Source organism: Lathyrus oleraceus, chromosome 1 (assembly GCF_024323335.1).
Source record: "Lathyrus oleraceus cultivar Zhongwan6 chromosome 1, CAAS_Psat_ZW6_1.0, whole genome shotgun sequence".
Classification (NCBI taxonomy): domain Eukaryota; kingdom Viridiplantae; phylum Streptophyta; class Magnoliopsida; order Fabales; family Fabaceae; genus Lathyrus; species Lathyrus oleraceus.
In genome coordinates this window covers 315,480,282-315,507,634 of record NC_066579.1, presented here as the reverse complement: position 1 = coordinate 315,507,634, position 27,353 = coordinate 315,480,282, and positions in this window count along the sequence as shown.

The following is a 27,353-nucleotide window of genomic DNA, read 5'->3' as shown; positions in this document are numbered from 1 at the left end:
GACAGCTTTTACATGCCCCTATGGTATTTTTGCTTACAGAAGAATACCATTTGGGTTATGTAATGCGCCAGCTACATTTCAAAGATGCATGACTTCCATTTTTGCTGACATGCTCGAAAAGCATATGGAGGTCTTCATGGATGACTTCTCGGTATTTGGTTTCTGTTTTGATAATTGTTTGACTAACCTTTCCCTTGTCTTAGAAAGATGCCAACAAACCAATTTGATTCTCAACTAGGAGAAGTGCCACTTCATGGTACGCGAAGGCATAGTCTTGGGTCACAAAATTTCCCACAAGGGAATAGAAGTGGACCAAGCCAAGATTGAGGTAATAGCAAAGCTGCCTCCTCCAATAAACGAAAAAGGTATAAGAAGTTTCTTAGGGCATACGGGTTTCTACCGCAGGTTCATAAGAGACTTTTCTAAAATAGCTAAACCTTTAACTACCCTTTTGGTTAAGGACAAGGCTTTTATTTTTGATAAAGAGTGTGCCGTCGCATTTGAAACTGTAAAAAATAAATTGGTGACGGCACCAATTGTCATTGCCCCGGACTGGTCTCTACCTTTTGAGATCATGTGTGATGCAAGTGACATTGTAGTGGGAGAAGTTCTTAGGCAACGTAGAGATAAACTGTTGCATGTCATATATTATGCTGGTCATGTTTTGAACCTTGCACAGATGAACTATGTGACTACTGAGAAGGAGTTGCTAGCGGTGGTCTATGCCTTTGATAAATTCAGGAAAAATTTGTTGGGTTCTAGAGTCATTGTTTATACTGACCATGCTGTTTTGAAGTATTTATTTGCTAAGCAGGACTTTAAGCCAAGACTATTGAGATGCATCTTACTCCTCCAAGAGTTTGATGTGGAAATTCGTGACAAAAGAGGGTGTGAAAATATTATGGCCGACCACCTCTCTCGGATGTCCTCTATAGAGGACAATGAGGAAAAGCGTCCAATAAAGGATGAGTTTCCTGATGAACACATCCTTGTTGTTATTGGAATGCCATGGTTCACAGACTACGCGAACTATCTAGTAGGTGGGGTGATCCCTAGCGAATTTGACTCTAACAAAAAGAAAAAGTTCTTGCATGATTGCAGGTTTTACTTGTGGGATGACCCATTCTTGTACAAGAAAGGAGTAGACGGGTTGGTTAGAAGATGTGTTCCCGAAGAAAAATAGAGAGATATCCTGAAAGCATGCCATGACTCTGACTATGGTGGACACTTTTGTGGTGACAGAACCGCAACCAAAGTCCTCTAGTCGGGCTTATACTGGCCTACACTTTTCAAAGATGCACAACAAATAATCAAAGAGTGCGATAAGTGTCAAAGGATGGGAAACATCTCGAAAAGAAATCAGATGCCTCAGAACCCCATGTTGGAAGTTGAACTCTTTGATGTCTGGGGTATCGACTTTATGGGACCATTTCCACCTTCATTTTGAAAGAATTACATTTTTGTGGCGGTGGATTATGTATCCAAGTGGGTAGAAGCAGTTGCTCTACCAACGAATGATGCAAAAGTGGTAGTCAAGTTTCTAAAGGAAAACATATTTGTCAGGTTTGGAGTGCCGAGATCTCTAATAAGTGATGAGGGAACTCATTTCTTAAATCACCTAATGGAGAAGCTACTCTTGAAGTATAATGTTAAACATCGTATAGCCACTCCGTACCATCCGCAAACAAGTGGTCAAGTTGAAGTGTCGAATAGGCAGCTGAAACAAATTCTGGAGAAGACGGTTAACTCATCTCGTAAAGATTGGGCAAGTAAGCTTGATATGCGCTTTGGGCATACCAAACTGCTTTCAAAACACCGATTGGTATGTCTCCTTATCAATTGGTATATGGTAAGGCATGTAACTTACCCTTAGAACTTGAACACAAAGCTTTATGGGCTTCAAAATTCCTTAATTTGGATCTTTCGAAAGCGGGAGAGTCCCGAATCCTTCAACTCCATGAGTTAGAAGAATTTAGGAACCGAGCATATGAAAATGCCAAAATTTACAAAGATCAAACAAAAAAATAACATGATAGAAGGATCCAAAGGAAGGAATTTTGGGAAGGACAAATGGTGTTATTATTTAATTCGAGGATGAAGTTGTTCTCGGGAAAACTGAGATCAAGTTGGTCGGGACCGTTTATGGTACACAAGGTATATCACCATGGAGCGATTGAAATAAAAAATCAATCCAGTGGGGAAATTTTTTAAGTGAATGGCCAAAGGTTAAAACCTTATAATATGGAGAAAGAAATTCGTCAAATTGATGTTATTCATCTTGTCTGATAAGATGAACAACCGTCGAACCAAGCGACATTAAACGAAGCGCTATGTGGGAGGCAACCCACGCTTTTGTGCCTAATTATTTTCTTTGTTTTGTTGTGTGTTATTGACTTGTAGGTTTGGACAATGTTTGCTAGAGGGGCCAAAAGTTCGTGTGCAAAAAGTCTCTAGAAAAATCGGAAGCAGAAGCCTGGCACAAGCTTGAAACAACACTGAAAGAAAAAGAAAATCAGGGGCCTGACACGGGTGCCCGTGCCAGCTGACACGGCCCGTGTCAGGAGGTAAAGGGAGAAGAAAGTTTTCCAGGGGTCTGACACGGTCGCCCGTGTCAGCTGACACGGCCTGTGTCAGCTGACACGGCCTGTGTCAGCCCTTGCTAAAGCTGTTTTGAAAGAAGAAGGACACGACCCGTGTCAAAGAGAGGGTATAGCACTGACACGATCGCCCATGTCAGCAAGCCTGTTTGAAAATTTTCAATTTTCTTTTACCGTTTGATATGGGGCCCACCTCCAAATTTCTCCCACTAACTACCTTTTATCACTCATTCACTCCTCATAAACCTTTTCTCTTACCGATTCTCTCACCTTCATCTCTCTTTCTCTCAAAAACACCTAAAAGCATCCATTTTTCTTCACAAAAAGCCCCAACCTTTTCACTCAAAACTCCATCAAATCTCCAACCACCTTCACAAAAGCTTCTCCATTTTCCACCCTCTACCTTACTACGGTAATATTTTTCCCAAATCTTTCTTTTCAATTTCAAGTTATTTTTTCTTTGTGTGCAGATAAGAACATGTCTCATCGAGTAGACAAAAGCACGAACGTGGCGGAATCATCTCGCCCACGTCAAAGGGCAAGAAGGACTCCGAATGAGCATGATATTGTGTTTGAAGACTTAGAGCACCAAAAAAGGTATACTGCTCATCTTATGAGAAAACTGACACCCACTCACTAGATACATGTGTGATAGCACTTTGCAGGAATTGGGATTGCAGGCTGAAATCCACCGAATGTTCCACTCTTGAATTTTTAAGTACCATTGAATTTAAGTTCAAAAATCGGTGGAATGGAACTGAGAAAGAGTATTATGGTACTTTGCGTTTTCATTTGTTTAATACTAATCTGGAATTTTCTGTGGATGAATTGGGGAGTATCCTAAAACATCCAATAGTTGGCCCTGGAACGGTGCCCGATACTTTTGTTCCGGCGGAATTCTGGACCGCTATAACAGGTAATGCTAAATATATCTCCAAGGGGGAAAAAGCATCAGGTATCCATAACCATTGTTTCAGGTACGCTCAAAAGGCTTTGGCATACACCATGTTCGGTCGCGGTGATAGCACTGGTGTCGCCACCCAAAGGGAGCTTTTCTTTCTGTATAGTATGGCAGCACAAACACCTATCAATGTAGCAGCATTTGCAGCTGACTACCTAGGCAGAGTTGGCCGCGCTACTTCAGGCGACATTTCGGTTGGCGGAATGATCACCCAGATTGTCAACCATTTTAGGTTTGGTGTTGCGCTTGCTGAAGCCCCACAGGTGCTGGGTAAAAATAAACTAGACATGGCCGCGTTGATTCAACAAGGCATGATTGAGGTAAAACAAGATTACTATTCTCTTGTCTGCCAAAAAGTTCATATTCTTGCTTTACCTGCTTATAATTTCATTAGTATCACTAACATAGCCAACTGGATTTATGAGTGTCCCGACCTGGATGAGGGGGACGAAGATTTTCTTAATTCCTTTCCTGCAGATGAGCATATGGAAGGTGCACCTAGCACTGAAGAGCAGTTTTACCAACAACCACAAGAAACGACCCAAGCTTAAGGGTCCTACTCCATGCCACAAGACCAATGGGGTTGGATTCAAAATAATATCGATCACCTTTGCACGGAGCAATCTAAGCAAGGTAAGGAGCTCACCAGGTTCGGAGTCGAACAACACCGTCAAGGGACGGTCTTGGATTATCCGTATCCGCCCCCACCTCCTCAGTAAACACTGTAAGTACCCCTCTTATCTCGACAATGAACATTGCGGACAATGTTTGGTTCAAGCGTGTGTGTGGGTGGGGGGGGGGGGGGTTATTGTTTTGTATTTTGTTTAAGTTGTGTTTGTTTGCTTTGTTACTTTTTTTTGTCTTAGTGTGTCTGTTTTATTTCCATGAGTTACAGATAAAAGTGGATTCTACTAGATAAATGATGGACTAGTGACCAGTGAGGGAAAGATGCAACCCCAGATTTGCTCCCGAGGCAACCTGGAAGTTGATACAACCGAGAAAAAAAATGTTGGACGCAACTTGGTGACTCTAGACCGAAAGAGGGGATGGTAGACCCAAGCTGAAAAAGAAGTTGTTTGTCATGAAGAGTGGTTTGGTGCCTGCAAGCTTATCCAACATGGTGAGATTTCAACATAACCAAACACAAAAGAGCGCATTCAGGTATGACTTTATCTCTCTAATTTTGCATAAGTTCTACTAATACAGCATAATACAAAGACGCACACTGAGGCACGTTGTTTGTTTTCACCCTTTAGGCTTTCTAGCCATCTGTAATGTTGTATTTATCCATTGTTAACCTCGTTGAGCCTGTGCCCCCTTGTTTGTGAAAACCATTATGTTAACCATAATCCAAACACTTCCTACCTTCGCTCGGCATGACTGTTGTAGTGCTAAATTCGTGCAAAAAGATAAGTTTGGGGTGGTGATCCTTAGAAATATTGAAAAAGGGCAAGTGCAACAAAAAGAAAAAAAATAAGTATGTAGAAACATCTACTTCTACCGAAAGAAGAAAAAAGAGAAAAGAAATGAAAAATGAGATGAGGTATAAGCACTTGCCTAAGTCAGAGACTCATGCCATAATGAGATACTCAAAAAGAAAAATTGAGTGAAAAAGAGTCAAGTTGGACAACACCCCATGAAATAATTTGTGCACAAAGAATAGCAACAACATGAATGCTGAGTATTTAAACCTTTGTCATCCATTTTCTTGTCTATCCCCACCGTACCTAAGCCCAGTTTCAACCCGAAAGACCTCTAAAAGTGTGTGAATTTGGTTTGTGTAGTGAACGTAGAATCTATTCAAAAATTAAGAGTTGATATTGCATACCTTGATATCATGAGTGATAAACACTTTAACCCCGAGAGATTTGGTGAGTGGTGTGAAGAAGTTTACAGGTGAAGGAACACTCTGATATGATAATGTAGTGGATAGTTCGAATGGGTGAACCAGAAGCTTAATCGGGAAGATGGAAGATAAGTTGCGAATAACATCAGCTGTATTGTGGAAAGAAGAAAATCCATGGTTGACCTCTGTGTTGTCTCTTACATCACTTGAGGACAAGCAATGAGATAAGTTTGGGGTTGTGATCGGTCAGCATTTGCACTTAGTTTTCATCATCCATCCATCATGAATCTTCAAGAATCGGTAACACTTTGTTCTTTCTTTTAGTTGATTTCCTAAGTTTTATCGCATTTCATAATTTCCTTATTGTTTTATGTTGTATTAGTGGTTCATCTCTTTTTGTCGCATTTTATGCGTTTCCTTGGTAGTTCTATTTGGTTTCTAGGTCCAACAATAAACCTGAAAGATCCGTAGGGGAAGAACGGGAGACAAGACAGTGTGGAAAGCGAAATAAGGCAAAAATAGGGTGCTGACACGGCCTGTGTCAGCATGTGTAGAAGTGGAATGCAAGAAAATCAGAAAACACGGGGCTGACACGGGTGCCCGTGTCAGCTGACACGGACCGTGTTAGCAAAGGCTGAAGAAGAAGTGTTAAAATAGAGCCAACACGGGCGCCTGTGTCAGCTGACACGGCCCGTGTTGGCCAATTCGCCCTTTTTGCTGATTTTTATTATTTTGGTATCTTTGTAAGTACGGAGCGCAGTCTTGGTATTTCACTATGCTTTTAGATGATTTGGAACTATTTAGTCTACGATTGGTAAAGAGAAAAGACACTTTTGGATCGTACGAAGAAGATACATAAAAGAGAAGAAACCTTTCAAGGTGTTTGGAGAAGAAGAGATTTTCAAGATCGGAAGAGATTGAAGATCACCTTCATCACCAAAGAATTCTAATGTCTCTATTTTGTAATTTTCTTTCTTTGAATACTATGAGAAGCTAAACCCCCCAATGCTAGGGGGTTGTCCCTGAATTGCTAATGTATGAACAATATTTCTATGTTTTTATGATCATCAATGTTGTTCTTAATCCAAATTATTATACAAAGTTCTTAATTCTTTATTTTATCGGACAAATAGAATTTTGATCTATGGTTAAGGTTGAGGTCGGACAAACCACCTTATCCCTTGTTGTATAATAATAATTCGTTATAATAGCTTAGGAATAAGGATCATACCGTAGTAGCCATTAATTCTTGTTGAATTGTGTATTTCTTAACGTCATTTTGAATAGCTAAGGAATTAGGATTGAAATTGACTTTTAATGGTTTTTGGCTAAGGAATTATAGAATACAATTCTTGAGAATCGACTTTGAATGATTACAACGTAGATATCGTATAATATGGAAGTAGTGTAGTACAAAGAAATTCATAAATCTTGTCCTAGCATGCTTTCTTATATTGATTAACATATTTTTATACGCTTTGTGTAATTTATTCTTGTTTTTATCATTTTGAAAACAATCAATAAACCCCCTTTGATCTTTTGTTCAATGGAATTATTGTAAAGATTTGTACTTAATACGCAGTCCTCGAGATCGATACTCGGGATAACTCCCATTTTATTACTACACTGGTGCAAACAGTACACTTGCTATTTTGCCGATCGCATAGCGCAAAACGGTTATTGGTGAAGTGGATTTTCCTGTTAAGATAGGTCCGAGTAATTTTCAAACTAATTTTCAAGTAATAGATATCCACCCGGCCTACAGTTGCTTGTTGGGAAGGCCATGGATCCATGAGGCAGGAGCTGTTACCTCCACTTTGCATGACAAACTTAAATTTGTGAAGAATGGGAAGCTTGTGATTGTTGGTGGGGAGAAGGCAATGTTGGTTAGCCACCTGTCATCTTTCTCTTATGTTGAAGCTGAGGATGAGGTTGGAACTCCGTTCCAGGCCTTATCTATTGCTGCTGAAAAGAAAGTTGGGGCACCTATGTCCTCATTGAAAGATGCCAAGAAGATTGTTGAAGAAGGTAATGTTGATCAGTGGGGGCGCATGGTAGAGGTCTCCGACAACAAAGGCAGAACCGGTTTGGGGTTCCAAAAAGGTTCATCAACCGCAAGTTCTGAAGATATGCAACTTAGCTTCCGTAGCAGAAGGTTCATGCATGGAAATGGACAACACTTAGATGTTATGCTAGAGGATGACGAAGAGGAAGACAACACCAATTTTGTGACGCATGGAAAGGCTTGTAACAATTGGAATGTTGTTGATATTCCTGTTATTTTGCATCAATCTAAGTAATTGCTTTTATATGTTTTCAAAATCCTTCTCCTATGCCTAAGGGAGAAGAGAACATTGTTTGGGCTTTTTCAAATTGATCATTAATAAAATTAATTCTATTCATCCATATCTATGTTGTTTTGTTTTTACTTTTTGCTTTATTCTGAAAATGGTAATCACGAAAAAACATTAATAAACAATATAATTGTCCATCTGCATAATATTTGGTAACAAATCCACTTCTCTAAAATCAAAATATGAAATCATGATGCAGGTTGGTTCCTAACCCCATTGAATATAATGATCCTTCTCCTTCTCCAAATTTTGAATTCCCTGTGTTTGAGGCCGAGGAGGAAAGTGATGAGGAAGTGAGTGATTTAATTATCTCGTCTTCTTGAGCAAGATGAAAAGATCATTCAGCCGTTTGAAGAGCAGATTGAGCTAGTAAACTTGGGTTCCGAAGATGATGTGAAGGAAGTCAAGATTGGGTCTCGCCTGTGTCCAGATGTCAAAGAGGGGTTGATTGATCTTCTTCGAGAGTATTCAGATGTGTCTGCTTGGTCCTATGAAGACATGACTGGTTTGGATTCTGAGATTGTGGAGCATAGATTGCCGTTGAAGCCAGAATGCCCGCCAGTCAAGCAGAAGTTGAGAAGAACGCATCCTGATATGGCTGTGAAGATCAAAGAGCGAAATAAGGGAGTCGAAATTTGAGTTACCAGAAATGGCGCCTTCTGAAACTTCAGTATGGTGCTGAGATAAGCTCCAGAATACCTCCCTTGAACTTCTACGAATGTTTGCTACCTTTGGTTATGCTTGAAACGGTCTAGATCTTGAGATTCAAGAAGCAACCTCCATTAAAGCTCTATTTAGAAACTGCTTGGAATGGCTCAAATGAAGGGTGGTTTGTGATCCTTAGAGTGTGTAGATCAAGAATATGTTATTGGTTTTCATTTTCCATGGATGTATGGAGAGATTTGATGAGAATAAAGCATGAGATTATTCTAGGAAAGTCAGATTTTCAGTGTGTATGGAGGTTGCACGAATTAGGGTTTAGCTCAATTTAATTTTTAGAGTTTATACTCTGGTTTTTGTGGCTTGGTGGGCTCAAATGAAAGAGTTTCAAGTCCATGATCATTTTGGCTATTTTTGGAAATACCCCCCTTATTTGCACATTGACAACCTTGTTTAATGCATTAATCTTCTCTTGAGACTTGATTAATCATGATTATATGAAAGAAATAACACAAAATGATGTCTAACGTCAATTTTGCAAAGCTGTAATTTTTGTGCATGCATGACTTTTCCGCACATGTGGGAATGCATGGCCTCAAATTCCAAGATGGATTTGGCCTAAAAAAAAATGCTGAATAAATTCCCAATGATTGGCATGTGAGAATATTCCATGATATGATCTTGTGTCCTTTTGACTTTTCATGAAAGGAAGCTTGAAAAATGACTTGCACCATTGATGAATAATGCAAAATTATAGGTCATTTTGCATGCCATTTTGAAGTACTTCTCAAAACAATACCATAGCAAAAAGAGCCACACCAATTGGACTTGTCATCCTCAAGTTATGCCTTTTTAAAGCCTTCATGCACACTTCATCATTCAAGAACCATAACTCTTCAACCATTCATCATATGGCCTTGAAATATGACTTTTTGGAAAGGGGAGACAAAGATCTACAACTGTCATGTCTGAGAAAAATTCATTTGGAGCTTCCTTGTTGATGAAAAATGTTAAATGATCTTGGTACATCAGCAAGCTCGCTAGGCGAGTGACGTAGCGAAGGGCTCGCTAGGCGAGCACTCAGCGATGTTCCAGCGAACACTCGCAGACTTAGATAAAAGCATAGCTAGCAATTACTCGCTAGGCGAGCATCCAGCGAGCAGGTAGCGAGCAATTCCAGTAGCAACATCATCAAGGCTCGCTGGAGCGAAGGAGGAGGCGTGGGCTTCGCCTAGCGAAGGATTGTTCGCCTAGCAAACATGATAGCTCAGGAAGTTTCTTCTAGGCGCAGGTGAATCTGGTGGCTTATTTTGGGGCTCTCTAGGCGAACCATTCTGCTCGCCTAGCGAGCATGACAGCTTAGGAACATCTTTCCAAATTTGGTAACATGTGCACTGAACCTTTGTTCCTTCAAGATTAATGTTTTGAATGATGAATAGACCCCATTTGAACATGTTGGAAGTATTTCAAGTCATTCCCTAGCCATTTGACCCTCAGTTGACTTTTGACTTCACAGTTGAATTTTGAATTGTAATGAGCCCATTAAGCTTGATCATTTAAAGAAAACCTCTGAAAATGAAACCCTAGCTCCCAAGAGCTCTACACAACATCCATAAGACCTTCAAACCAAGATTACATCTCAATCCTTGAGGATCCCTACTTTGACCTTGATACCCAAATGAATACAAACTTCCTTGAGTGTTGAGAAAAACCCTAGTTGATGCATAATTTCCCTTGTGTTGACTGATCATTCAGATAGAACCCACAAAGTGACTTGGATGATATCCAAGCTTCTTGGAAGACAAACTCTTGGAGCTAATTCTAATTGACATGATGAAATGCAATATGAAATGTTAAATGACCTAAAATGAATGCATGAATGAGGAGGGCAAATTTAAGGTGCTACAGCTGCCCCTATTCAATCAACTGTGAACCTGAACGGATGAAAGCAGCGGCTATCAGACTTTCAAGGTAAATAGGGATTGAATACCAAAAGAACCGGAGAATTTGCACTTTGTAGGTGACGAATAAAGGAAAGCGGGGTCATTTACCGATGGCGGCTTCAAAACAAATTTGATATTTAACGATATCAAAGAAAGTGAGGCCATTTACCGATGGCGACTTCAAAACAGATTTGATATTTACCGATATCAAGGAAAGCGAGGCCATTTACCGATGGCGGCTTCAAAACAGATTTGATATTTACCGATATCAAGGAAAGCGAGGCCATTTACCGATGGCGGCTTCAAAACAGATTTGATATTTACCGATATCAAGGAAAGCGCTACAAGACCAGACATTTACCGATGACTGGGAAGGAACTCGATGTTTACCGACATCGAACAAAGATGTTTATAAGAGAAACAAGACCAAACATTTACCGATGACTGGGAAGGAACTCGAGGTTTACCGACATCGAACAAAGATGTTTATAAGCGAAACAAGACCAGACATTTACCGATGACTGGGAAGGAACTCGTTGTTTGCCGACATCGAACAATGATGTTTATAAGCGAAACAAGACCAGACATTTACCGATGACTGGGAAGGAACTCGATGTTTATCGACATCGAACAAAGATGTTTATAAGCGAAACAAGACCAGACATTTACCACTAGGAAGGAACTCGATGATTACCGACATCGAACAAAGATGTTTATAAGAGAAACAAGACCAGATATTTACCGAGGACTGGGAAGGAACTCGATGTTTAAAAACATCGAACAAAGATGTTTATAAGCGAAACAAGACCAAACATTTGTCGATGACTGGGAAGGAACTCGATGTTTACCGACATCGAACAAAGATGTTTATAAGCGAAACAAGACCAGAAATTTACAATTGACTAGGAAGGAACTCGATGTTTACCGACATCGAACAAAGATGTTTATAGACACCAAGGAGAGAAAACATTTATGAAACAAAACCATTTACCGATGGCGAAAATGAAATACTCGATATTTACGGATAGCGAAAACACACAGTTGTTTAAACGACAAAACCATTTACCGATGGTTAACAAGCGGCTGATGTTTACCGATATCGAACAATGATATTTACCGACACCAAAAAAAGGGAAAGGACACACACGGGTGTTGACAGAATGATTTTTCTGTAGACACCATGAGAGACATGCCATTTATTTATGGCCAACGATTGGAATTCGACGTTTATCGACATCGAAAGATGATGTTCACCGACATCAAAGAAAAGCACAGACATTTACGGGGATCAACACGACACTTACCGGTATCGCAAGGATGATATTTACATATGTCAAAATAAGGCAGACACTTACTGGTGACTAAATCGGAAGAGAATGAAGCTTTCCTTTCACTGACTGGTGAGAGAATAAATCTCACTGGGATTATCGATTCTGAATGTTGCCAAGAGCAACTGCAGCAAATGTGCTACACTGATGTTGAAAAATGATCCGTCTCTTCCGGAGATGTGATCCAATCTGGTTTAATACATGTATGCATATGTTTGAGTTTTCTATGGCGTAACGCTCCATACTGAATGGAAATGCTACGCGATTTGAGAATGCGAATGCAAATGATGATTACTATATGCAAGACGCAAAGGGAGGAAAACTTCTGTTGGGAAAGCAAATGATCACTTTACTGAGCACACAATTTCTGATTCGATCTTCTAACTCTGTGGGGACATACAACAACTCTGCTGAGGATATTTACTGATCTGACATTCTCGGAACGGTAGAGAAACCAACTCAACTAGGGAGTCACTTGTTGGGAAAACACCAACCTCTCGACCATGCTGGGGAAACAAATTCTGAACTCGACTTAGACGACCCAACTTCTTACACGACTGGACAGTGTTGGAACAACAGGGTCTTCCTTCGAACAAACTTTGGCTCATCTGCTTTAGCCATCAATCAAAGATAGTAACCTGCAAAACGGCAAGACATACATGCCCCAGGGGATCGTATGGACAAAATATACTCAAGTGTACTCAACATTCAAAATGATTTTCAGATGTTTTATCTTTCCGCACGTCATTGTCTAGCCTTCATGTTTTTAGATGCAATGTTTATCAAAAATTCGGACGTTTTTTTTGCAAACAAAATAGTAGAAATAAAAAACAAGAGAGCAATTTGACTGAATAACGACTTTTATTGATTGAAAATGGCCTATAAAGTCAAATACATCAGGAAGGAATTCCTAGGAAGAGGTAATTGCGCCAGAAGAGAAAATAAACTATCCTATTGGCAATATGAACACGGCGTTCCACTATTTTCCAATTCTTTTATGACTCATAGATCTTCAATTTCCCCAAATTCTTTGCTTTCTGAGAAGAGTGATTGGACCAATAATATCCTTCAAGATGGTAGACACTGAAACGCGATGAAGTACAAATAACTCAGACTATAGTCTTCGCTTTAATCCCTCTTTTGCCTGGACCGCCTTTTCAGGTTTTCAATCCACCGGGATACCCATTTTTGCCTAAGTCGCCTTTGTAGGTTTTCGACTTACCAGGTGTACATATTATTTTTATTCTTTATCCCTAACTTTTTCCCGATCCTTTTTCTTTTCTTTTTCTCTTAGTTCGCCGGGATGCCCTTTTTTTGCCTGGACTTTCTTTCTTTGTCCATCGGGTCAGTTTATGCGAAGTATTTTTTGACTACATCTGAACTCACAGGAGACGGAAAATCTTCACCATCCATAGTTGTAAGCATCAAGGCTCCACCAGAAAAGACCTTTTTAACAACATATGGACCTTCATAATTCGGAGTCTACTTTCCCCTGTTATCTGTACCGGGAGGAAGGATCGTATTCAAAACTAAGTCACCTATCTGATAACTTCGAGGACGCACTTTCTGATCAAAGGCCTTCTTCATCCTTCTCTGATATAGTTGTCCATGGCACACAGCTGCTAATCGCTTTTCCTCAATTAAATTTAACTCATCAAACCTGGCTTGAACCCACTCAGCCTCGTCAAGTTTTACATCCATCATCACCCTCAAAGAAGGGATTTCAACTTCTACTGGCAAGACTACCTCCATGCCATACACAAGTGAGAACGAAGTTTCCCCGGTTGACGTACGCACTGAGGTACGATACCCATGCCAATCCTTGTATGTCACAACCATCTTTGTATGTCACAACCATCTTTTGCACAATCTTCTTAATGTTCTTGTTTTCCGCCTCTACAGCACCATTCATCTTTGGTCTGTAAGGAGAAGAATTGTGGTGTTCGATCTTAAAGTCTTTGCAAAGCTCTTTCATCATCTCGTTATTGAGATTCGAACCATTTTCAGTGATGATTCTCTCAGGAACCCCATAACGACAGATAATTTCTTTCTTAATGAATCGAGCAACCACTTGTCTAGTAACATTGGCATAGGAAGCTGCTTCCACCCACTTGGTAAAGTAATCAATCGCGACTAGGATGAAGCGATGTCCATTAGAAGCAGTAGGTTCAATCTTTCCAATCATATCGATGCCCCACATCGCGAATGATCAAGGAGAAATCATAATATTCAGAGGGTTTGGTGGTACATGCACTTTATCTGCATAGATCTAACATTTGTGGCACTTCCGAGCGTATTTGAAACAATTAGATTCCATGGTTATCCAGTAATAATCGGCTCTTAACAACTTCTTGGCCATTGCATGACCACCAACATGGGTACCGAAAGATCCCTCGTGCACTTCCAGCATTAACATGTCTGCTTCGTGTCTAACCACGCATCTGAGCAGAACCATGTCAAAGTTCCTCTTGTACAACACGTCATCCTTGTTCAAGTAAAAGCTTCCAGCTAGCCTTCTTAGTGTCTTCTTGTCATTCTTCGACGCTCCTTCAGGATACTCTTGGCTTTTGAGGAAATTCTTAATATCATAAAACCAGATCTTCTCATCAATAACAGAGTCGGCTGCAAACACATACGCAGGCCTCTCGAGTCGATTCACAGCAACGTGTGGCACATGATTCTGCCAATGAACTTTAATCATGGAAGACAATGTGGCTAAGGCATCAACCATTTGATTTTCATCTCGGGGTACATGATACAACTTTATTGTCTTGAAGAAAGTCAGGATCCTTCTGGTGTAATCTCTATAAGGAATCAAATGAGGCTGATGAGTATTCCAGTCTCCATTGACTTGGTTGATCACTAGAGCAGAATCTCCATAGATGTCCATAGTTTTGATCCTTAGATCGATGGCTTCCTCAATCCCCATGATACAGGCCTCGTACTCAGCTTCGTTGTTGGTCACTTCGAAAGTCAATCTGGCAGAAAAAGGTATGTGTGCACCTTTAGGATTAATGAGTACTGCCCCAACACCATTTCCATTCATATTTACCGCCCCATCAAACATCAGTGTCCACTTGTCATCGGGATCCGGTCCTTCCTCGACAAGAGGCTCTTCACAATCTTTCATCTTTAAGTACATGATATCTTCATCGGGGAATTCAAACATGATCGGCTGATAGTCATCAATTGGTTGCTCGGCCAGGTAATCAGACAGAATACTACCCTTGATGGCCTTTTGCGACGTGTACTGGATATCATACTCTGTCAAAATCATCTGCCAACGAGCCACTCGTCCGCTAAGAGTCGGCTTTTCAAAGATATACTTTACTGGGTCCATCATAGAAATCAACAAGGTAGTATGGTTCAACATATACTGTCTTAGTCGGCGAGCAGCCCATGCCAAAGCGCAACCAGTTTTCTCGAGCAGCGAATATCTTGTTTCACAATCGGTAAACTTTTTGCTAAGGTAGTATATTGCATGCTCTTTTCGACCAGACTCGTCATGTTGTCCCAATACAACCCCCATCGAATTCTCTGTTACTGAAAGGTACATTATCAGAGGCCTCCCAGGAACTCGAGGTATAAGAATTGGAGGTTTCTGCAAATATTCTTTTATCTTATCAAAAGCTTTTTGACAATCATTGTTCCACCTGATTGCTTGATCTTTTCTTAGCAATTGAAATATCGGTTCGCACGTAGCTGTTTGGTGAGATATGAACCGCGCAATGTAGTTCAGCCTCCCTAAAAACCCACGAACCTGCTTTTCCGTTCTTGGTTCAGGCATTTCTTGAATAGCTTTTACTTTTGCCGGATCAACCTCAATCCCTTTGTCACTGACAATGAAACCTACCAGCTTTCCAGATCTCACTCCAAATGTACACTTGTTTGGATTCAACCTCAGTTTGAACTTTCTCAATCTTTCAAACAACTTTTGCAAGTTTACCAAGTGCTCCTCTTCTGTCTGAGACTTCGCAATCATATCATCCACGTACACTTTAATTTCTTTGTGCATCATGTCATGAAAGAGAGTCGTCATAGCTCTTTGGTAGGTAGCACCGACGTTCTTCAACCCAAATGGCATTACCTTATAACAGAACGTGCCCCAAGGTGTAATGAATGTCGTCTTCTCCATGTCTTCTGGCGCCATCTTGATCTGATTATAGCCATAAAACCCATCCATGAAAGAGAAAACCGAGGACTGAGCAGTGTTATCGACCAATACATCAATGTGAGGTAATGGGAAGTCATCTTTCAGACTGGCCCTGTTTAAATCTCGGTAATCGACACACATCCTGACTTTACCATCCTTCTTCGGCACGGGTACGATGTTGGCCACCCAAGGAGGATAATTGGTAACTGCTAGAAAACCTGCATCCAACTGTTTCTGAACCTCCTCTTTGATCTTGACAGCCATATCAGGACTAGTTCTGCGAAGCTTCTGCTTTACCGAAGGACAATCTTCTCTGAGAGGTAGCCTGTGCACCACAATATCTGTATCTAAACCAGGCATATCTTGATACGACCATGCGAATACATCCACCTATTCTTGCAGCATTTCAATCAGCCCTCTCTTGACCTTTTCCTCTAAAGCAACCCCTATCTTGATCTCTTTCTTTGCGTCCTCAGTACCAAGGTTAATGACTTCCAACTCTTCCTGATGAGGTTGAATGACCCTTTCCTCCTGTTTCAATAGTCCGGCCAATTCTTTGGGGAGTTCACAATCTTCTTCACTCTCCTCTTCGGCTTGGTAAATGGGATTATCGAAGTCATACTGAGCCATAACAGAACTGTTTTTAATGGAATCCGCAAGATCAATTCTGCACGAACGGTGTTTCATGCTTTATTTTAGAAAAGAGTTCAAGGAAGTCACAAAAAAACATTGCCATTTTTATTGTTTTGAAAATGAAAGTAATAAAAATAGAAAGATAGTGAACACAAATTTGATTGCAAAACGTCCTTTATTGATGATAATCATTGAAAATTCAAAACATGATGTGGCCCTACAATGAACCACTACGCCTTGGGTAGAGCGTAGGGCTTTCATGCAAAATGAAAAACAGAAGAAAATTACTCTGTCTGAAGAGTAACTTGGACTATTTCTTCAGCAGTCCAGTTGTTCATCTTCTCCCCTGGAGCACACGGGCGCACCCAATTATCCATATCACAATCACTGTCACCATCTTCATTGTCTGTTGCAAAGACATCACCGTGATTCATCAATCCATCACTAGTGAAAGTACACGGCCCTTTCTGATTCTGGACACCCTGCTCTGATGATTTAAAAGGCTCATAACTGATGCCAAACATATCTTCTTTTACGGGCACATCAATAACCTTGCCCCAGCCTTCCGCGTTACCTGAATGAATGACCTCCAGAGCTTGTTTATAGGACGCAATCGAGGTACCTGGTTTCTTCTATTCAACAAAAGCCACCTTCTCAATACTGACAGTCTCAAAAGCTTGACATAGAGTTTCATGAATTTCGCCATCCATCTCCACATATTTGAAGGAGGATAAATGGCTCACAAAGATGTCCTCTTCGCCACACACAGTCATAACTTGACCATCCCACACATATTTTAGCTTTTGGTGGAGAGTCGAAGAAACTGCTCCGGCTCCATGTATCCAGGGACGTCCCAATAGACAACTATATGCTGGTTGAATATCCATCACATAGAAGACAATATTAAACACTTCCGGGCCGATCTTCACAAACAACGTGACTTCACCAAAAACTGATCGCTTGGATCCATCAAAAGCACGGACAACAAGGTCACTTGGTGTGAGAACAACCCCTTCGGCATCAAGCTTACTCAGAGCCTTTTTGGGCAGCACATTCAAAGAAGAACCGGTATCCACCAAAACATGCGACAAAACGACGCCTTTGCATTACATCGTGATATGCAGAGCTCTATTGTGATTGCGACCCTCAGGTATCAAGTCTAGATCCGTGAATCCCAAACCATGTCTCGTGTTAACATTTGCAATAACACCTTCAAGCTGGTTAACAGAAATCTCTTGAGGCACATAAGCCATATTCAACATTTTCAATAGGGCGTTGCGATGTGCCTCGGAACACATCAACAGAGAGAGAATAGAGATTTTTGACGGTGTCTGGTTCAACTGATCCACGATCTTGTAATCACTCTTCTTGATAATTCTCATAAATTCCTCCACGTCCTTCTCAAAAGAACCCTCGGGCACTTCCTTTTGCACTGGTTCTTCTTCAACTACAGCTTGTTTTCCTTTTGTTCTAGCAAGAGCCTCAACATTGTTATCCTTCGGAACCTGTGGTGCAAACAAACGACCACTTCTCGTAAATCCTCCGGGTCCTCCCACATTACCCACAACCGAACCAACTGTTACTAGAGTCTCATTTGATGAACCAACCATCACTGGAGTATGATTTACTGACCTGGTCTGATTCTCTGGTCTTCTATTTCTACAAAAAGCATTGTCATATTGCCACGAAATTGCTCTAATATTCTCAAAAAGTCTTCCACTAGAAGCATCAATGGTGGTAGGAGTACTAATAGTTACTGGAGCACTAATAATCGCGGGAAGGCCAACAGTCACCGGAGCAGATATGGTCACGGGCGTAGCTACGGTCACAGGAGTACCAATAGTCACAGGCGCACTAATAGTTCTTGGAGCACGTACAGGACCTTCTGACAGTGTAAAGTAAATGGTAACAGTCGATACCTCTTCACGGTCTTTCACTACTCGATCAAACTGTAAACAATCTTCATTCATCAATTCCTGGATACCTCCTTTTAATTTCACACAGCCGTTTTCATGATTACCACAATCTAAACAATTCTTGTCACATCCCGGGAATACTCCCCCACTAAGCAGACGTTTCTTCACTACAAACAATGATGTCTGAACATCATTAATATCGACTACCAAGTTCAAATTTTCCCCATTTTCCACACTATTTACTCTGGGCCCTCCATGCTGAGGCATAGGATTATTCACCACATTCGGAGTAGGAGCAAAGTTAATCGTCTTGGCATCAATCAAATCTTGAACTTTATGGTGAAAAGCCCGACAATTCTCGATGTGGGGCCCTGGCGCACCAGAATGAAAATCACAACGGACATTAGCATCATAACCAGCGGGAATCCTTGTTAATGGAGCCATAGTGCGAAGTTCGACAAACTTTAACCTGAGCAGTTCAGGGAGTAATTCAGCATAAGTCATTGGCAACGGATCAAAATGACGATCTGGCATTCTTTATCTTGGTTGGAATTGGCGTTGTTGTTGTTGTTGTTGTGGTTGTCCTCTTTGTTGTTGTTAAAGTTGGGTTGCTGGAATAGTCACAGCAGCAACTTGACGGTATTGTTGTCCTCTGTTTCCATCTCTCTGATTATGTATCGCATTTGTCTCACCCTCTCTCCTTCTGGGTGCCCCTGAAAATGGTTTCTTAGCACTTGAAGAACTTGAAGAACCAGGGTCTTGGATTTTTCCCGCTTTGATAAGACTTTCAGTTCTTTCTCCGCAAATCACAACATCCGAAAAAGTACCAAATGGGCAACTTCCCATACGATCCATGAATACACCTTGCAGGATTCCAATGAACATATCAGTCAATTCTCTCTCCAACATCGGAGGTTGTACTCTCGCAGCTAGTTCACGCCATCTCTGGGCGTATTCCTTGAAACTCTCATCGAACTTTTGAAACAATCTCTGCAACTGGGTTCTGCTCGGAGCCATGTCCATGTTATGCTTGTACTGCCTCAGGAAAGCTTCACCTAACTCTCTCCAGCTTCTGATAGATTCTTTTTTCAAGTCCATATACCAATCCAAAGAGGCTCCAGACAAGCTGTCTTGGAAAAAGTACATCCACATTTTTTCATCATCAGTATAAGCTGATATCTTCCGGTAGTAAGCTTGCACATGAGTTCAGGGACAAGAAGTGCCATTGTACTTGTCAAAAGATGGCGCTTTGAACTTGTACGGGATCCTCAACCCATCAACTAAACCCATGTTAGTAACATCAAAGCCCAAAGAATTCTGGAACTCCATGGCGCGAATCTTTTCAGTAAGGGCGTCAACGTTTCTATCTCTCTCTTCCGCCTTTCCAAATTCATCATCATCACTGAGAATAGTGAACATATCTTCTTGCTTGTCAACCAAATGAGAAGGATGGTGAACTGGAGCACGTGCCGCTCGAGCATTAGCAGCCTCTGTAATGATGGGTTGTCCACTAATTCTAATACCATGCAATTCGTCACCAGTAGCATAGTTGTTGACTCATAGCCTGTGTATTGGGCCTTTTACCTATTGTGACTCCCATCCAATAGCGAAACAGATACATAGCCAGCACAGTATGCATGAAACAGTAAAGTGCACATAGGATGCAATGCAAGCAGATAAGTATGCAAAGCAATAAATAAATAACACACAATAGACAATAAACAAACAAACGCTAGGAAAGGCCCACTAGGGAAAATAAATCCCCAGCAGAGTCGCTAGTCGTCGCTCCCCGGATTTCCCGAATCCAAGTACAAACGCGAAAAAGAGTGGCGCGAAAAAAGAGTAGAGTCGCCAGCTATGTACTTTTATCCCAAGAGGAGGGAAAGGTAGTACTGGATAACCAAGAGGGAACAGATAAAACAAAGTCTCGAACCAAAGAAAAACTGAGTAAGGGGGCCGGTTACGTGAAGGGAAGAGTATCGCACCCCTTCACGTCTGTGGTACTCCACATGATCCACGCTTTCTATTTATGTCTAAAGTATGTGTATAAAAAGTCCTATATGCGATGCGAAAGAGAGAAAATCAAAGTAGGGAAAAGAAAGAGTTATTGCTCGCACAGGCCCTACCATGCTGCATATGTATCTCAAGAAGGATTGAGAATCAGAGCGCCATAGCTCGGCTAACCTATTTTTGTTTGTTTTGTGTTTTTTAGATGAACGACGTTACTACGCAATCTACCGGATGCTCAACCTTTGGAGACTTACTCACCTGTAGTAGAAGGAGTTAATGTGTTCTTAAGAAAAGAAAATCAAAGAGTTTGTTTGTGTTTTAGGAATGCTCATGCAAAAAAGGAAGTCCTAGACGAAGGAACCGTGCTACCTTAATTGACATGCAAACGAGAGACTATACGAAGCCTAGCAGTCCTATGGGGAGACGATCACACCACACAAAAAAATATAGCATAAAGTAAACGCACCAACAAGGGGGCTCAAACATACATGGGTAGGGCTTTAGTCAAGAGGGGTCATATCAACCTCGAAAACAAGCCATGGAAAGGTAATCAAATGGGCTCTTAACCAACTGACATTGAACGTCAGGGTGAGCAGGTCAAAAGGGTAATGAGGATAAGACCTCATAGCTCTTAACCCTGGATAGGGTGAGCTCATGACAAAGCGTGGGCGTTCAGAAAGATGGAACCCTCTCCACTGACTGACCGGACAAAAGATCTTGGGCTTTTGTTCTGAAGCATCGACATGTAGTGCGAACATAAAGAACGACACACTGAATAACGGGGGAATGACTACTAATCCCTTTTATCCGTCAATTGCCCCTTCATGGAGGTCTTTAGCACTGGTGCCTCCTCTTAGAGGTCTTTGGGCACAAAAGTAAACACAAAAAACATTGCCTCCTATCGAGGTCTTCCAGCTAAGAAAGCGGTAAAATGCTGGAAAGATGTAAAAGGGATCAAGAGATATACCACACGGATAAAGATCCAAAGTAACTGTAAGACCCCAATTTTGTCCCTAAGATCCCTCATGGCATCATAACATTGCACTTGCATTGCCTCAAGGATCATAAGCATCTTGGTTCCCTTTGCCTTTGGGTGGGACCTCTTGTGAGTGGTTTAAGATCACCAAGCATGCTTGAATTGTACATCATTGCTTTTCTCATTTCTTTTACTAACCAAAAGCACAAAAATATGTCACTAACATCTTTTGTTTGTAGCTAGAGCAATCACATGGTTCAAAGCTTCTAGGAGATCATCTGTGCAATGACATGGCCAAGAGAAGATGAAAGCAAGCATGGTATTGGTTCCCAAAGCTCTCATCCATCAAATATGCCTCCCTAGCATCTCAATTCATCATTTTCATCAAAGCAAGTCAAAGGGTTTAAGGGTGGTTCCTCAGGGAAACCCTAATTCATCTATGCACCACAATGCCTTGCTCATGAAGCAACCTCAACCCATGGTCAAATACAATAAAGGGAAGTTCGTTAATTCATCATTTCATGCATATTTGAACTTGTTTGAGTATCCTCAATCATCAATTCATCAAGATATGAGTCATGGACTTGAGAAGTTGATCAGTCAATTCATATGATTATTTTGAAATGCACTGAGACCTAACGTTTTATGTGTTGGTCAAATGGAGATGGTTAAAAAATAAAAAATGTTCTTAAGGACAATATGAATAACTTTCATGTTCATCAAAAATTTATTTGAAGCTTGGAAGGTCATCTCCCATTCCAAGACATTATAAGTCATTTTGACTGAAACCCTAATTTTGGGTCAACTTCCCAAGGACATAACTCATCCATTTTTTATGATTTTGAGTTGGGATCAAATGCATTGGAAAGCTTAAAATTTCTACTTAAAATGTTATGTTGAACAAAATTTCAAAATCTCAAAGGAAATACATGTGATAATGCAAGACATTATAGGTCCTTTTGGACCAAATGCATTGAAAGGCAAAAAAGTCCAACTTCAAGTGCCCATAACTCTTTCATAAAAAATCTAAACGATGCAAAATTTAAGTCCATTTTGATTTTATTGAAACGATCTACAACTTTGACGTTGGAGGTTTTTTTATTTGAGGCTTGCATTAATGAAATATAGGGGCTTGAACATTGGCCAAATTTAGAAACTTTGCCTTGACATGTTTTGCACATCACACTTTAAACTCAAAATTCACCAATTTCCACACTTCAAGTGGATTTTTGCCCAACATAACAATTGTTCTTTACATCAAAACATTTCCAACCATTACTCACATGACCATTTTTGGATTTTTCATGTGTCAATTTCAAAGAGGTGAACATTTAAGTTCAATTATGGAATTCACATCATAACTTCATGCACAAGCCAATGCAGCTCTAATCACACGTCCAAACCATTGGCATTTGAGTTCAGCTTGCATTTTCATCCATTTTTGGGCTTTCCACGCGCCTGTATAGGCCCATGCATGAAGAGTCCAAGTTCCATGCACATGAGTTTTCTCCTTGCTTGCATCAGCCTTGGCTATAAATAGCATGCTTCATTCTCTTCAAAAACCAACCTAATGGCGCCTGAAGCTCTACACAAGTGAAATCCCAACCTCCATTAAAGGAATTCTGAGTTTTCCATTTCAATTTTACAGTTCAGATTTCAACTTCATTTGTTGATCTCTGAATTTAAATTCCTAAGCCTTGCTTCCTTGTTACCTCAAGAACACATTGCACAAAAGATTTGGAGTGGATCAAGACCTGTAAAGCTGCACTTCAAAGGTTGTTGTTCAAACTTATTTGCTTCGAATCTCTCATTTTTGTGATCTATTTGTCTTGCCAAAGTGTTTTCTGAAGTCCTCACTTGAGAGGCAAGCTAGTGGAATCTTGAGTGTGATTCAAGGTTACAGGGGTGATGTACATCACCCCAGCTTCGATTTGGTATAAGGATCGTGCAAAATGGTGAAGGTTTGAAAACCTGCAAATCTGGCCGGAATTTGGAAGCTCAACGGATAAGAAGGTGGCTCCGGTGACCGTCCATTGCCAGTTTGAATCTGGATCGTTGGATCTCATCTCCAGATTCAATCTCAGCCTTTAGATGTTATGACTTTTTTTAATTCTTTGTGTGACGCGTTTGACCAAGGTTCACCATGAGCGCGCGCTTCAGGACCATCAGATTGGCCACGTCAATTAATGAATGTGATCCAACGCTTCCTGATTTTCCACATTTTTTTATTTATGATTTAAATTTCTTTAATTCCCTTTTATTTCAAAAATTCATAACTCTCTCATTTTTAATCCAAAAAATATGGGACCAATTGCATTAGTTTCCAAATAATTTATAGTTTCTAATTCTGATTTTTAATTTTTTTTATTTTGTCATTTGATTTTTTTTATGAATTTTCTCTTTTCTGCTTGTTTTTAATTCATTTTAAAAAGTTTTTGATATTCAACAAATACAAAAGTATTCTCCTAACCTATTTGAATGATGATGGATCTATGAAAAATATTCTCATCAATTTTTTAATTTATTTGAGATTTATTTGAGATTTTAGTTCAATTAGGTTATTTTTTTTCATTTTTAATTGATTAAAAATAGTTTCTGACTTTTAAAAATGCTGAAATTTTTTGTCAAACTTTGTTTGACCTTGTTGAACTTGGGATAAATTACGTGGACCTTTCAAGGTTGATTTGAAGTAATTTTGAAGTTTGACCTTTCTTTTTTTTTAATTTAAGTTTAATTTTAAATATTTAAAAATGCCAAAAATATTTTGTTCATTTCTTGACTTCCAATCTTCATCCTACTTCTGTTTTTGATTGTTTGACTTTGACTTTCAATGTTATTGGTCAAAATATGATGATTGGTACATTGTACTTCATTTAATGCATTTGTATTTTTGCCATTTTTATTTCCATTATTCATCTCCTTCTTTTTTTTTTTGATCAATGAGTTGAAGGTTGATAAGTTAGCATTGATTAGGGAGACTTAATCTTCCTTAATCCAAATCTAATTCATCTTGATCAATTGATCAAGTGAATGGCTTTGCATTAAGGATATGTTGTTTCCTAAATTATGCAAAAGACTTAAACCAATGCAATATCAATTCTCTTCTTCTTTTTGGCATGGCAAGTTGTTGGAACTTGGTTCACTAATCAAGAGTTCTAACTTGTGTTGTTGCCTACATTATTATTGACCGGCCTTAGATAGTTGTGACTTCTATATAAGTCCAATTACGATTGCTTAACATAGCGCTAAATTTGCCTTATGGCACACTAACCACTAACACTAACCATTAACAATTAACATTTACTTTTAATGCAATTTACTATTCTTGCACATATTATCCATTTGCTTTTCCCTTTGCTCACTTGAGCACATGTTTATGTTAATGCCATTTGCCTTTTGCTCACTTGAGCACATAATTGTGTATATACTATTATGCTTGTGTTTTGTTTTGATTGTTGTGAACCAAATGCAAAGAATTGGACAAATGGACTTAGAATTTAGGACCTTACCCAAGAAAATGGAATTTGAAGAGCAACTAGGCCTCATGCCTTTAGATTGCTTAAATATCAAAGAGCAACTAGGCCTCCTGCCTTTAGAATGCTCAAAGCTTAAGGATGAACTTTGAAAGGACCATATTCTAAAATCCCTCTTGTCCATTCTTTGATTGATCATAGAACTTTTTGATGTATGTTTTCTTGTGCTAGGATTTCCAAATTGAGCCTAATTGAGGAACCATTACCATGATCTTATGAGAGAGAGAAATCCAAGATACATTGAGGAATCTTTCCAAGAGTTCATTTGACTGTTGATTGCTTGAGTTTATGCTTATGTGATTGCTTATTCCAAAGGATGGAAGCTACTTGGATCATCAATATGATCTCGAAAGGGGAACTCCATTTGTGGTTTTGTTTCTTATTCCTTACCTCTTGTATGCTTAGGACTTTAGCCCTTCTTCTTCTTCTCTCCACTCTAACCCAAGCAAAACTTTTTGTGCAAACATCTAACACTTGTTTTCAACATTAGAAACCTAAGCCTTATGCTTTTGATTTTCAAACTTGCTTTTCATAATACTTATTTTGAATTGAATCTTTAAGTCAACATTGACCATTTTGTATATACTTCTAAGTGGTAAATATAACCCATTCAAATGTCTTTTTGTGGTTCCAATGGCCACTTTCTTAATCAAATTTTCCATAACCTTTAGCTATTAGGTTCGAGTTATCCTTGTGGTAGATGTAATACTCACCTATATCCTTAGTGATGGGCAATGAGTCTTCCATGCTTATTATAGGGTTAACCCCTCACTAGCATGTTAAAGCTATCCTCACATGGTGGATTTGTGGTTTTAGGTTGAGTTTTCTCCCTTTGATAACAAAAAACCTTAAGGCTTTTGGACCAATCAATTTACCAACTGATTTTGAGATTTTTATCCCGAACTACGAGGTTTTGATCCTAATCTTTTTTTAAAGATGGTACGTAGGCAATGGGTTTATCCATCCAAACACAAAACATAAATAAACTTGTACATTCTTTTCTCATCTCTTCAATCATGTTTGCACAAATAAACTTTCACAAAATACCAACCTTGCAACAAGTATAAAAAGGGCTCCCTAGGAGTACCTAGGATGTTTTGGGTGCCTAACACCTTCCCATTACATAACCAACCCCCTTACCCAGATCTCTGATTTCTCTTTTACTAGTTTTTGTTAAAACTTTTAGGTTTTTGTTCGCTTTCTAACCATTCCTTTGGATAAATAGAAGTGCGATCGCGACTCGACTTGTATGATTTACCTTGGATTTAGTCAATATCTCTAATGGTAATGAATACCCCACTACAGAAAAGTGGCGACTCTGCTGGGGACCCCTAGTGTGTTTTGCCTACTTTTCATTTTTTGTTGTATTGTATTGTATTGTGATATATTTTTGTGCAATTTGGGATTACTGTATTGTATGTAATGATTGAATTGCTTGAATATTAATTCCTTGTATGCTTGGTGATCTTTGTGAGATGAGTTCTATACCCGGACTCGAGTGCACTTAGGATAGGAGAATGGCGTAGTCTTGTTGACTTGTGTGGAGTTATTCCTTAGCAAGTTGACTTGCAAGTCCATTCACTTGGTGGAGGTCATGTTGGGATCAATAATGTCACACAAGTAAGTTGTGGTTAGACATTACTCTTTCCAATATAGACCTTAGAAGCCAAGGACCTTAGTTTACCAAGCCCATCTTGGCCTATTCTTAGGATGTAGTGCGAAAGTCGTTCAAGTGTAAGATTTGATACGATTGTTATGCGATACTACACTCATAAGAGTCTCTCTTGAGAATATTTTTGGAATACGAGTAGTCGTTTATCCGATAATATCCGAAAGATGGGATGATGACTATGGGAACCACTTGTAGAACATGTTTGGCAGGTTTAAACCCTAGTACACTCCCTTTGGGTGGTTCTTAACCGAGACTCCATGCTCGTGACTCGCAACAAACCCTTGATTCATGGTTGATCCGTTCATGTATCCTTAATATCAATGGAACTTGGGTGTTGATAAGGTAAAAACCATAATCCACCAAAATGCATGATTGATATTAAGGATAATATGATCCATCCAATGACCTTTGTTTGGTGTGCTTTGCTTGATCCTTGAGTGTGATTGTTGCATTCATGCATTCATGCACCCATTTGCATCCATATCATCAATAATGAAGAAAATTTTCAAGGAACTTGAGGGGTTTATTTGCAAAATTTTCAGACATGGAAAGACAAAGAAGGAATACAAAGAAGTACAGCTTCAGACAACCAGACTTGAAAGAGCTAAGGAATTTGACATCCTATGTATTAGATCCCTTGGGTTTCAAGGCTCGTTTTGGGAAGCTTCTTCCTATTTTGACTACTCAGGTGGACAAAGGGTTGATGAGTGTATTGGTGCAGTTTTATGATCCCTTGTACCGCTGCTTCACATTTCCAGATTTCCAGCTTTT